This window comes from Pleurodeles waltl, chromosome 4_2 (genome assembly GCF_031143425.1).
Source record: "Pleurodeles waltl isolate 20211129_DDA chromosome 4_2, aPleWal1.hap1.20221129, whole genome shotgun sequence".
In the NCBI taxonomy this organism is placed as follows: Eukaryota; Metazoa; Chordata; class Amphibia; order Caudata; family Salamandridae; genus Pleurodeles; species Pleurodeles waltl.
In genome coordinates this window covers 466477709-466491757 of record NC_090443.1, presented here as the reverse complement: position 1 = coordinate 466491757, position 14049 = coordinate 466477709, and the positions used below count along the sequence as shown (strand labels likewise).

Below are 14049 nucleotides of genomic sequence, written 5' to 3'. Positions count from 1 at the left end.
GTTTGGGGGTAACAGAGGAAAGGGCTAGGTTGAGAAGGAAACTCCCCTTGTGAAAAAGGGTAGGGTCATTAGAAGGGGTTGGGGATTTGGAGGTTGAGGGAGTGGTGGACTTGTCTGTGGGTGTAGATGCATTGGCTGTGTGTGTGTGTGTGCGTGTGTGTGTAAGGTATGCCTGTGTTTGAGTGGTATCTGTTGTTTGTGTGAGTGTGGGCGTTTGAGTGTCGGGTGCTAGGAGGTGGAGGTGCTGGGGGATGTGGGATTGGTGGATATGTGTGTGTCATTTGGAGTTGTGTCTGTGGGTCTGGTAGATGATGTGTCTGTGTGCGTTGGGGTGTCTATGAGTATATTAGATGTGGTGGATGTGTCTGTGGGTGTTGGGGTGGGGTCTGCAGCTATAGTTGATGTGGTGGATGTGTTTGTGGGTGTTGTGGTGCTGCCTGGGGTAAGGTGTCTGAGGTGTGTGGATCTGTGGGTTGTGAGCTGTTGTCTGGGTGTATGGTGGGTGTGGTGGATGTGTCACTGGGTGTTGTGATGGTGTCTGTGGTTATGGTGGATGTGGTGTATGGGTCGGTGAAGGTGGTGGGGGTGTCCTGTTAAAATGGTGGGTAAATGTTGAGTGCCTACGTTCCGGTGCGTCTTGTGGTGTTTGTGTTGATGTGTGCTGCTTGTGTGCATTGAGGTGGGTGTGTGTGTATGTGTCTGTGTGCTTGGGACAGGTAGGGGAAAAGGGAATTTGGGTTGGGAAGAGGGAGGTGGTGGGAGGAAGGATTGGGGGGTGGATGGCAGCCATCAGTGAGGAGGCCAGAGCCTGAAAAGATCTCTGTAGGCCAGACACGTCACTATGAATGCCTACCAGGAAAGCATTTGTCTGCTGAAGTTGGCTTTCCAACCCCTGGATGGCATTCACAATGGCAGTCTGCTTCACAGAGATACTCCTAAGGAGGGCAATAGCCTTCTCACTCAGGGCAGCAGGGGTAGCAAGGGCTGGGGCTGAGGTGCTTGGGGCAGAGGAGACCCCCACCCTCTTGGGTGAGTGGGCATGGCCAACTGCGTGGGGAGCAACATATAGGGTAGCGATAGAACTGGGGTGGGGGACAAAGATGTACAGGAGCAGGTCCTGATGGGTCTGCCACCACTAGAGTGAGGCCACTGGAGGTAGAATCTGAAGATGAAGAGGTTGATCCTGTGTCCTCTATGTCACTCCCATCACTCTCTGGGCCACTGGGTCCCTCCGTGTCGGTGGTGTCATGACTGGAGGTACGGTGGCCAGATGCTTCCCCACTTGGTTGCGCCCTGTCTCCTTCACTTGCCTGGGATGATGCTGCAAATACAAAGGGGAAAAGGGTCACCACATGTTCCTGATTACACTTCAACAGCTGTGATTAGCAAACAATACCATGATGTCAAGTAGGCTCCAGCATCAAACTACATCAAAGTGGCTCCTACATATACCATATCATATGCGTGCATGCCACATGAACTGTCAACAGCTGCCCAAAGGGAAATCAGGATCTCAGACAGCTTCAATTGGATGGGTGAAGTTGTGCAATCACAGTAACCATTGACCAAGTAGGAGACCATATCACCTACAATGCTTTGCCTCATGGAGAATACCTTAGTTACCTGTTGTCATAAAATAGTAGGCCAATGCCACATTCAGTCCCACAGATCCCACACAAGGTCATGCAGACATCTATTTGTAACATACACAGTAACACAAAAATAAGAAATAATGCTCCAAAATCCTGGCACGTTGATGACAGCAGTACAGTTTCCTGAAGGAGGTGACTTGGAAATACTGATGTTACACTGGAAACACATCAACAATGCACACTTTACCATCTGTAAATTGTCCTAATGGAGTCATGGAGATAGTACTAATGTTGCTCAGATATACTACACATTTGGCATGGAAATGTACACTGAAGACAAAATGTGCAAATTGTCAGGTAGATATGACTCTACAACCCACAACACAATTCATCAGGTAGCCCCAGGGAACTCACCGCTACTCTATGGCACCCTTTACAATGATTTACTCTGATTGCATTAGTAGAAGCCATTAGTCCTTTGTGTGTCGGGATTTGCAAGTACTTGTAGAAGGCCCTCAGCATGTTGCTACATCACAGTCTCCAGTTTGTTCCTGCAAAACCAGATGTCCATGGATGAATGGTTATATCCAACCACATGTGATTCCAACATAACTGCAATTCACTCCATGATTCATGCCAACAGTCAGGTAACACACCTTCTCCATTTCATATGTTCAGTGCACTTTGCCACATGATTCTATATCAATGGCAAGGAAATGCACATTGTGTGTAACAACTCTAGTCCTTCCCTTCATGTCCCTCATTGCTACTGCAGTTGTACATGCCAAAAGACATGCAATGAAGGGTAAGGAATGTATGAGCCCACAATCAATGGCGACACACTCCTATCTATGGTACAATATGAAATATAGTCTCATTGCACAAGTTCAATTCCAAAGAAGGGTTGGCATGCAAATGTATCTAAGGGAATACAGAAATCATCCCATGAACACAGGTAGACGATGCGTGAAACAGCGGTGTACACATTTTGTCAAAAGAGAATGGGACACACGCTAACATGTAGGCAGAAATAATGTTGGCAACAGTGATGGGCCATAAATCCTGTCAATGGACATTCCCCATTTAGCAAGAGAAAGTTTGGATCTGTAGCTGCACCCAAAGAACAATGTATGCTCTGTCACATGTGTGATGGCCACTTTCACATGACAGACAGTAGTGAGGCGCCGGCACTCATCACGCACTGAAGACAAGTGACCTCTGGGGAGCAGATGCCAATTTACTCACATGACCAGACACATGGCTAAGGACAGCGATCCATCACTTCTTTTTCTTTGGGCTATAACACTGAGGAGTAGTGGTCTACTGCATAGAATGTAGACCCACAACAACAACAAACATTACGTGATTGATCACTGCACACAGCAGTGTGTTGCCCCAGAGAGCATTCTTTTAGTGGATTGTACTCAGTTGTGTCCTAGGTCCATATGCTAATAGGCAAGGCACATCAGTATGCACCGTATGACCTATATACTCAAATAGTTATTCATCTTGTGTGTCACACATGGCCCATCCCCAGTCGTCAGTAGGAGATGTCAGAAACGAACACACCAACTTGGCTATGTGAGAGCCAGTAATATACCCTGTACTCACCCCTTGTGGCAGCTGTGCTCTTCTCAAATGCTCATAAAGGTCCGGGTATTCCACTGCTGGAATGTGGGCCTTCAGGGGGGTCATGCTCCAACGTGTGCCCCACCCACATTGGGAGGACGTCCCGAGTTGGACCTCCATCATCTTCTGGGCCCAGAGTCTCAGGTCCTCCCACCTCTTCCTACAGTGGGTGCTCTGCTGGCCACAGATCCCCCCCCCCCCAGGATCTGCACCTTCCAGGCAATGGCTCTCGAAATCTCCTTCTTCTAATAGGCGTTTACCTGTATAGATGCAAGAGACAAATCAAGCGCTTTCAAACAAGTTTTTGCCTAAGTAGTTGTCACACACGTCAGAAACACCAAGGACAAAATGGGCAATTTGTCAACATACCACAAGTGTGAAGCACACGTGCCAATAAGTATAGGGACATGACTACACCCTTTTGGATTCATCTAAAGACTTACCCACTACCCTGCTCAAAGCCTACAATGACTAAGCAAGTCTACCGACATCAGGTAGCTCATGCTCCAGCAACATGTACTGTGATGTGAACCAAAATGAAACACCATACTCCTATTTGGTGGTTTCTGAGGGGTAAACTCCTTAGGCCTGATTGGACAAACACATTTACGCACTGCAACATTGATTCAATGCATACGGTCCCTACAGGCAACTACCATAGAACAGGCTTCACCCTTACACTTGAGTGACAATGAACGGGATGGCATGGTGGGTATGGAAAGTGTCTTCCCTGTGCATGTGTGGGCATGTGGCCTACCAAATGCAGACTCATGTCACTTCAGGGTGGGTTTCAGTGGTATGCACCTATACAACAGAACACTCCTTTCAACATATGTTTCTAACCTACAGAGATGGCATCCAACATATAAAGGAATAGATTGTACAATTTCTGCTATGTAACCAAGCTACTGAGTCACATGTCATGGCCTCCCAGGAATCTACACACTGTCTGCACTGTGGGTCTGTCATTTTTTAAACAAGCCTGTACACAGCAAATATGACTTCTGTGAAGGTGACAACAGAGCTTTGGGATTAAGAGACCTGTCATGAGTCAAGACACACATTGACAATGATGCAAAATATACATATAGGCTAGTTCAGGCATTTACCTCAGTACCCAGTCCTAATCTAGTCAATGGAATGAGGCAGTCAGGGCATGTTTTGCAACTAGAGCCTCACTTTGGCCACCTGACAGGATCTGCAGGTCTACATGGAGTGGGCGCAGTGCCACAGTTGTATAGCCGCAGTGACTCTCCCATAGCATGGACTATGTCCCATATTGGGAGATACATTTGACAGGCCCTGATCTCTGCAGGTTGAGCATACAGAACCTACCAGACATTCACATTTCCATCACTTCCATGCATGATAGTACATCATGTGACCATCAGCAATGTGGCTTCTGGGGCAACCTGAAGGGCACAGTGAGTTGTGATATACCTTCCAAACAACAGTTTGGCAAGGCCAAGTGTGGGGTGAAAGATCTTTGGCACAATATACATTGCTTACAAGATCCTCAATGACTCTGACAAGATGAGGCTGCTGCCATGCACATACATACTGTCTAATATTTACAACCATCATAAACAAAGAAATGTCATTGGATGGCAGTACAGTCTCCTTGCCTAGTTATGTGCATCCAACACAAGGAGGCTCCTGGGCCGCAAAACAAATCACACAACACAACGGAATGATCACAACATATAGTACTGGTATCCAAAACTTTCAAAGTGTACGTCCCATTGATGCCACACAGACTGCAATAACAGGTACACAAGAAGTCTAACTGGCATACAGGGCACATTGTAGCCTGAGAGGAGGGAAAGGAGGGAAAAGATCTTGTTGAACAGAGTCAGTTATGAGGTATTTACCTGCTTCTTTGGTGAGCAACAGAGCTGACCATAAAGGGAAAGGACCTCGCTCACAAGCCTCTCCAGCACTTCTGGAGAGAAGGCACGGGCCCTTTCACCTACGGGATGTGGTATGATTGCTCCCAGAGGTAGCACACAGCAACTGCAGTGGTGGAGGTGTTGCTGACAGCAGTGTCAGGAGTAAAGTGACTGATTTTGCACAATGCGGCGTACACGTAAGCCATGTATGCATCATCACCACTGATGGACACATCGATTGGGGCGCGACCACCACAGGCAACAATGTTAGCCTATGGCTGTGTCCACTGTGGTTGAAACCGCCTACTGTGCGGATGATGTACACCAGTGGCCCCAGGCGGTACCTGGTGTCCAGTGAAGTAGGTCATGCATCCACCATTTTTGCAGCTTGAAAGACTGTATATCCTGATATATGTGTCACAAAAACAATGTAAGTTTGGTATCATCGCAAACATCCTCAGTCTGTCTTGTTGTGTAGGTCCGATTACACAACCATCAGTATAGTGGGTTGTATTTGACTGCAGTGCCCGGGCCACCACCGCAGGCGGTATTTTTGGCGTTCGCAAAATACAGTCACATTTCAAAGGGCAACTGTGTAGCAGATTGTTGGGTAGTTCCCGAATCCATGTTGCGGACACATGTGTTCACAACCCTGGGGGTCACATTTGACACTTATGTAGTTGCCAGGTGCAATGTGTACTGGGTGTCATGTATGTCCAGTCAGAAATGTTTTGTCACATGATATTGTTGGCACGCATCATGTATGTTGCCATGGACACATTGATTAATGTTCCAAATCATGTCTGTTCACACATAGGTAACCTGGAGCGGCAGGATGCAACAACCTCCTGTCTTTGGTCCATTGCCAGACCTTCAGACCATGGAGGAATGCCACATCATCCAGTTGTACCATCTGAATAGGCAAATAACAGTGGATTTGTGTCATCAGTTGGAGTCAGATCTGATGCCAGCTAACAGTAATCCATACTGGATACCACCCATTGTATAAGTCATGTCAGTATTGCACTTCCTGGCCACAGGGTCCTTCCAGCATACAGTGGCTCTATCTGGTGGTATGTCTCAACCTATTTTCAGTCTGGCGTTGACAGATTTCCTATCAGCAATGTTGAAACACATTGACAGCTATGTCAGGTTTCCCCGATGTGAGGATTTAGCCAATGTGAAGACCGACTTCTATCGTTTTACCTGCATCCCACAAGTAGTGGGGGGGGGGGGGGGGCATTGATGGCACACATCTTGGCGCCACCACAGGCAATTGAACATGTCTACTGCAACAGAAAACAGGGGGGGGGTCATTGATGGCACACATCTTGGCACCACCACAGGCAATTGAACATGTCTACTGTAACAGAAAACATTTCCATTCCATTAATGTACAAGTTGTCTGTTTAGCAGATCCCTTCAGCTCAAATGTGTGAGCCCGTTTTCCTGGATCAGCCCATGATTCCTTTGTAAAGCAGAACAGCCCCATACCCCAGATGATGTCACAACTGCAACCAGAGAGGGTCTGGCTGTTTGGTAAGTCACATCTGTACTGACTGTGTGTGAGCAATGACAGGTGCTTCAATCATGAAGTGCGTGACTCATTGTTGCACTTATGTCCCATTCCTTAACAGGAGACTCAGCATATCCAATCCGTCTTTGGTTCTTGACGCCGCTGAGGAATCCAACTACGCCAGGGGAAGTCCACTTCAATGAGGCCCATGGAAAAACACAGTGGGCAGTGGAGTGGGTTTTTGGGCTCCTGAAGGCCAGATTCTGCTGCCTGGATAAGACTGGTGGAGCCCTGCTCTACGCACCCAGGAAAGTTTGTCATATCACTGTGATATGCTGCATGCTCCACAAGATCGATCCACGGAGAAATATCCCATACATCCCAGAGGAGGGGGAGCTTGCAGTGCCACCAGTTGAGAATCCGGAAATGCCAAATGAAGATGTCAGTGGTAAAGAGGACGGAGCTGACTTGCGAGAAGACCTCCTCCACAGATACTTCTCATGAGTGTAAGTATGTCATGTGATATCATGACTGTGACTGTACAATGAATTGTAGTTGTGATAATGTGGGGAGTTTAATGTTTTTGACACAGTTAGGGAGCTGATACTCCACAAAATTCAGCGGTCAAAGATAGCTCTTGACACATCCCCACCTTTCATGATGTTGCTTTGTTTATGTCAGTTTCTCAGCAATGTTTCCTGATGCTTGCTGTGTGACTTGTGTCATATGTATGGTTTTAAGCCTATACTCCTTGTTTTGTTCTTTTACAGGTACGTTCCCCATGACATCTTCATGTAGGCATTTCAGAGTTGTGACATTGGCAGGTATGTGATGATGTTCTGACATACAAGGTGGGCATGGATTATTCAAGGTAATGAAGGTCACAGAGTTTGGGTGTATGAGACCTGTACCAAGACAGTTTGCACAGTGCTTGACTGGAGGTTCAGAAGTGCTCATTGCACTTGTTTTGTATCCTGTGGTGGGCATGATGCATTGTGTATGTCATTATGTGGTCATCCTATATGTAGTCCTAGCTTACGACCAAATCATTTGTTCCTTCACATTGACCAAACACTTTTTATCTGACCTGTATGTAGCTGTAGATGTGTTTCATCATTGTAGGCCACAGTGCTTGTGCCATACACTGATATATGTTTGTGTCATATCACCAGATGCATGGGCATTAGATTATAAGGGCCCTATGATCAGAAACCGTTGTACTGCCATCTGTCTGAATCTTGGATTATGTGATGTTGGAATACTTTGGTGTCGTATGTGATAAGGCACTTCAATGTTTGCCTATTCGACAGGACAATGTCTGACAAATCCCTTCCTTCCATGGTCTTGGGGTCTGTACCTGTACATATGTTAATTTACTTAGTATGAGTCAGTCATTTATGATTTCCAATAGTTCAGACAAATTGACAGCCTATGTGGTAAATACTGTAATACATGTTTAGTTGACTGGACACTTGTATGTATGTGTTTGTGTGGGATTGTTGTAATCCAGAGCAGGAAACTGTGTACATGCAACATATCCCATTTTAAACAAGTACCTTGGATCATCATTGTATGGTTCACTTGGTCTGACATAGTTACATGGCTAAATATGAAAGCAAAATCAGCAGACAATGAGTCAGTGATGGGTGATTTTATTGTGAATATATGACTAACACAAAATATGTGACACAAATCAACCAAAAAATAAGACATGTGAAGGGATCAGTCATGGTGAATGAACTCATTGGAGTAGATCCCACACCATTGGAAGACCAGAGTACTCCTCCAATTAGAATTGAAAGGTGGTTCTGGATCAGTCCACAAAGTGAATGTGTAACACACAAAGAGGTACCTTAAGGAAGAGGGTTATTGCTGGCAGTGGTGGGTGTCTTGCAATCTGCACCTCCTGGATTATTTGTGAGACATCCCCATTTGCAGGGGGTTGGTGGGGTCAGCTGCTACAGAGGCAGGGGTGTCTGTGGCTGGTTCCTCCTCTGGCAGACCTCCCTTCCTGTGGCTGCCACCAATGTTGATGGGCCTGCTGTTGATGAGCCAAAGGAAGGGGAAGATTGGTTTTGAAAAGCTCTGCTCAGGGTTGTGTGTATGCCCCTTCAACACCAGTGTTAGGGAGGCCATGTTGAATTGCGGGCCTCCATCTGTTCACACATGTCCCTATGCATGTCCCTCTGTAGCTGCTTGATTTCCCACAGTTCGTCAACACCTGTCCCATCACACCTTGGGACTCCTGATAGACCCCTAAGACATGGCTGAAGGTGTCCTGGCCAAGAACAGCCCCAGTGGCCTCACCCCACTGGCCTACAGCATCTCTCCATGCACCCATCCAACATGTTCATGGACCCTCATTGTCTAAGGTGCAGCGCTGGAACTGAGGATCCTAGACTAGGGGGGTACAAGATGGTGAAAACTGTGCTAGTTACACAGGTTGGGGGCATATGGTTTCCTGTGATGTTGAAGGAACAGGGCTGGGAGATGATGTTGTGGGCACAGTGAGACTCTCTGTTGCCACATGACCAGGTTGCGCAGATGGGCCAGAACCATCCTGCACGTCCACAAGTCCAGGAGTGTTGTCGTCACTGAGTGCTTCATCCAGGGGAGTAGTGGTAGTCTGTTCTGTGGCCTCCGTGTACCCAGTGGTAGATCCACCTGTTGATGAAAAACATACATTTTTACTTGTTGAATTGTGACATTTACCTTCAAAGGTTTTGTGTTACAGTAAGCAGAGACCTTGGACAAAGTTAAGTTGTAGGTAATCCAGTTGTGCCAAGTAATCCTGGTATTGGGTGATTTGACATGGCGTGTGAAGTATGCCAACACAATTTGACTCAAGCAGCTGATGAGATGTGCAAATCAGTTACACTTTGGAAGATGGCTTGCAAATGACATTTTACCACCAGTGCAGCCAACACAGTGGAGAGGCAAGATATGGCCTTGACTATTTGGAGGCCTAGTTGAGTGTGTTGCAATCCAGGACTTTGTTGTATATGTGACTAGAGTCATTATGTGCACAGTGCTGTGTCAATGTGTCTGCTGCCAATCCCAGTCTGGTGATGCATCTTGAGTCCTTAGGAATACTTGTTGTTCACACTTGGTTAAGTGTCATTCCTATCCTCAATAGTTTCATCTTGGATTAGCAAGTCAAGATGGAGATGGGTAGAAAGGCACGTCTCTGATTTGAGCATGATATGCATCTTGCTCACTCCCAGGTGAGTACACTTTAATTGAGAGTTCATAAACAAGGGTATTTGAACAAGTAACCACTAGGCTGGTGCTTGGAGTTACCAAAACAGTGCCTCATGGGAGTTGCATTCCGGTCACTCCTCCTACAATACACACTTGACAAATGTTATCCTCCCAAATGAGATTTCACAAACAGGGGTATTTGGACAAGTAACCACTGGGTTGGTGCATGCACTTACTGGAACATGGCCTATTGTGCTTTACAGTCAGATCACTCTCTACACTACACACACTATACAAATAGTATCCTCTCAGGTGAGTACATTTCAATTGAGAGTTCACAAACAGGGGTATTTGGACAAGTGACCACTGGGCTGGTGTTTGGAGTTAACTGAAACAGTGCCTCCTGTGAGTTGCAGTCAGGTCACTCCCTCTACTACACCCATTTTACAAATGGTACCCCCCCCAGTTGAGTACACATCAATTTTGAGTTCACCAACAAGGGTAATTGAAAAGGTGACCACTGGGCTTGTGTTTGGAGTTACTGAAACAGTGCCTCTTGGGAATTGCAGTGAGGTCACTCCCTCTACTACACACACTTGACAAATGTTTGGTATTACATATATGTATGCAGGCTGCATTGAAGTTTGAGCATAGGTTTACATTTTGGGACATACCATGAATCCTGGAATATGTTTTTGTTATTGTGAGAATTCCAAGCACCATTTGGACATATGGTATATGGTATGTGATGGCCTTGACAGGTGTGATGTTGGATTCACCTATACAGATTGACAGTGTTACAACTCAGATACTCTGGGTGTTGAACTTTGTTAAGGTACATGAACGAGACAATGGCAACAGCTGTGAGAATGCATGATGTTGCAGTTTTGTGGCATTATTTGTGTTGTGACTTACCAGACTCCACTCCTCCAGGTATTCCTGTCAAGCCCTGAGGATGCAGGACGGCCCAGATCTTCTCCTCTCAGGAAAAGAGTCTTAACGGGCCACTGTGAGGGCCACTGCCAATCTTTTTGGCTGCCAGCTACTGCCTGGAGACCAGAGAACGGACCTTGCCCCTGAGGTTGCTCCACCTCTTCCTAATGTCCTCCTTTGTGCGCAAGGTGGTGTCTACAGCATTCACTCTGTCAGCTATCCTGTCCCATATTTCCATTTTCCTACTGAACAGTGTGTGCTGGACCTGGGCTCTAAACAATTGTGGCTCTACTCTAATGATTTCATCAACCATGACTCTCAACTCATCCTCTGAAAATTGTGAGGTTTTGGCCCTTGACATGCCTAGAAATTAAAGGTGGTAACAGTGACTAACTAAACAAGACAAGTGAATATGGGGAAAAAAATAGATGTGTGTGAAAGGTGTAAAATGGGATGGGGAAAAAAGGGCTGCCTTATGACAAAAAATGGACAAGGTGATGTGTGTTTTGTCTTGCTGTGCTGAAGTGGAAATGCAAAGGATTGTGGCCTGTGAAGGGGTGTGTCTTATAGTGTCCTTTGTAGGTGTGTCCACTTGGCCAATATGTGTCAGCCATGTTGTTTTTGAATTCATCCAAGATGCACTTGTCTGTTACCTTGGTGAACGCCAACCTCGGTGGTTGACTGCTATTGTCTGACCGCTGCCTGGGACCAACACGGTGACTGTGTGTTTGTAATAGGCTCGGTGTTTGGCCACGCTGCTGACAGCACTGCAGGTCGGACCGCCTAAATCTAAGCTGCCACACCGCTGGCAGTCTGACTTTTTTGCTTGGTGGACAGCGGTCCTGCCTGTATGAATCATAATAAGGTGGTCTAGGAACTGCCAACGTGGCAGCCTTTTTGGGACTGCCAACATGGGGGTCTGGCAATCCTACCGCCAAATTCGTAATCAGGCCCTAAATCTTAGTATAGAGATTAGAAACACAATAGCTCCAATTGGGGCTACCACAACGTCTTGACAGAGTTATTCCAACAGTCTGATGCCACTCGCAATGGAGTGCGGGCGGGTCACAGAATTGCATGGACCCCAAGTACAGTACCTTGGAAAATGAGGAAACAAAGACGTTGCATGGAGTCGGGGAGGTGAGGCATTACTGGAGCTAGTCGGTGTCGTTCCTTACTGCTACTGGGGAAGGGAGGCGTTGTTTCCATAATGATAGGCAGGGGAAGTGAGGTGTCAGCTCCTTACAGTTGCAGGGAAGGTGATGCGGCATCAGTGGCAAGGCGTTGGTTCCTTTCAACAAGGTGGGGTTGATGAATCCAGCAGTCAAGACACAAGGCATCGACTTCACTTTGTCGCAATCACACCATTGGGCCACAGGTGCTGCGGTGGAGTCAGGGTTGGGTGTCACAGGCGCTAGTGACACTGCACTCGGGTCTCACAATGTGGTGGGACTTCACAGCACTGAGGTGGGGTTGGGCCTGTGGCATCTGTCTTGCTTGTTGTACTCACTGGGGGCCATGGCTCGGCAGCTGCGCAGAGTCGGACAGCAGTGCCGGTTCTGATGTCGCTCTGGAGCCGACATACATGGTTTCTTCTTGGTTGCACCCAACCTCTCTCCAAAGGGCCCAGGAACTGGATTTGGTGCCACTTGCCAAGTCAGGACTCCCAGCAAGAGAACCCAGTTGCTGACAGATGAAGTCTTTGGTGCCCCTGAGTCTTCTTAATAGGAGGCAAGCTCAGCCCAAACACATAGAGAACCACTGGAAGCAGGATGTAGAAAGTAAAGTCCAGTTCTTTCACTCCCACGACGAAGCAGCAAGCAGCAGGCCAGCACAACAAAGCAACAGGCAGAGTGCAGTCCCTCCTACGGAATCCAGCTCTTCTTCTTGGCAGAATGCCCTCAGTCCAAATGAATTCTAACTTTGTGGGGTCAGAGGTCCAGTACTTATACCCATTTCTGCCCTTGAAGTAGGCAAACTTCAATGAGAAGTCTCTGTAGTGCACAAGACCCTGCCTTTTCTGCCCTGGCCCCAGACACGCTCCAGGAGGTTGGAGACTGATTTGTGTAAGGACAGGCACAGCCCTATTCAGGTGCAAGTGTCAGCTCCTCCCACCACTCTACCTAAGGAAGACCCATCTGGATATGCAGGGCACGCCTCAGATCCCTTTATGTGGCTGCCTAGAATGAATTCACCAACAGCCCAAATGTCATCCTGACCAAGTCGTGTGTATTCCACAGACAGGCAGAGGCACAGAATGATTAAGCAATCAAATGCTCACTTTCTAGAAGTGGCATTTTCAAACTTACAAAGTAAAAACCAACTTCACCAAAAGATGTTTTTTTTTTTTTTATTTCCAATGGAAAAGTACACTTTAAATATATTTCAAGGTAATCCCCATTATACCCTATGGGAGGGAAAAGCCATGCAAAAGTGGATTTAGTAGTATTTCACTATCAGGACATGTAAAACACACCAGTACATGTCCTTCCTTTTAAATGCACTGCAACCTGACCATAGAGCTGCCTTGTGCCTACCTTAGGGGTGGCTTACATGTAGTTAAAGGGAAGGTTTGGGCCTGGCAAGTGGGTGCACTTACCAGGTCGAAATGGCAGTTTAAAACTGACCACACAGACACTGCAGTGGCAGGTCTGAGACATGTTTACAGTACTACTTATGGGGGTGGCACAATCCGTGCTGCAGGCCCACTAGTAGCATTTGATTAACAGGCCCTGGGCACACATGGTGCACTATACTAGGGACCTACTCCTATGTATGCCAATCATGGATAAACCAATCATCAATACAATTAAGAAAGAGAGCACTTCCACTTTAACATTGGTCATCAGTGATAACATGCCCAGAGTCCTAAGGCCAGCAAAAATGAAATGCAGCACATAGTCAAAAACCTATATTATTTTTGTTTTTTTAATTGTGTTCATATCATACCCTTCAGTATATGTAATATTAATTTCAATATGTAATATTAATTTGAAAGGAAATCAACATCAGTTCTGTGCAAGCCATATGCATTTTAACAGAGGTCATATTAATTTGAACGTGGCTTGTGTTCATTTCAATGTGTTTTATTAATTTCAAAACATGCTACATTTATCTCACATAGTTCCATATTCATTTCAAAAAGTGTCATATTAATTTTAATTAATGTCATATTCACATTAACACCTGGCATAATAAGTTTAACATGGGTCATATCCATTTCTACATAGGTCATATTCATTTCAATATATGCAATATTCATTTTGATGTGTAATATTAATTTCAAAGC

The 14049-nt window shown here is 46.3% G+C and overlaps 1 protein-coding gene across 1 annotated transcript in view; it reads right to left on the bottom strand.

Annotated features, from left to right (window-relative positions):
- Positions 1–14049, bottom strand: part of SHFL (shiftless antiviral inhibitor of ribosomal frameshifting) — a 121571-nt gene that overhangs the window by 61136 nt on the left and 46386 nt on the right. The window lies entirely within an intron of this gene.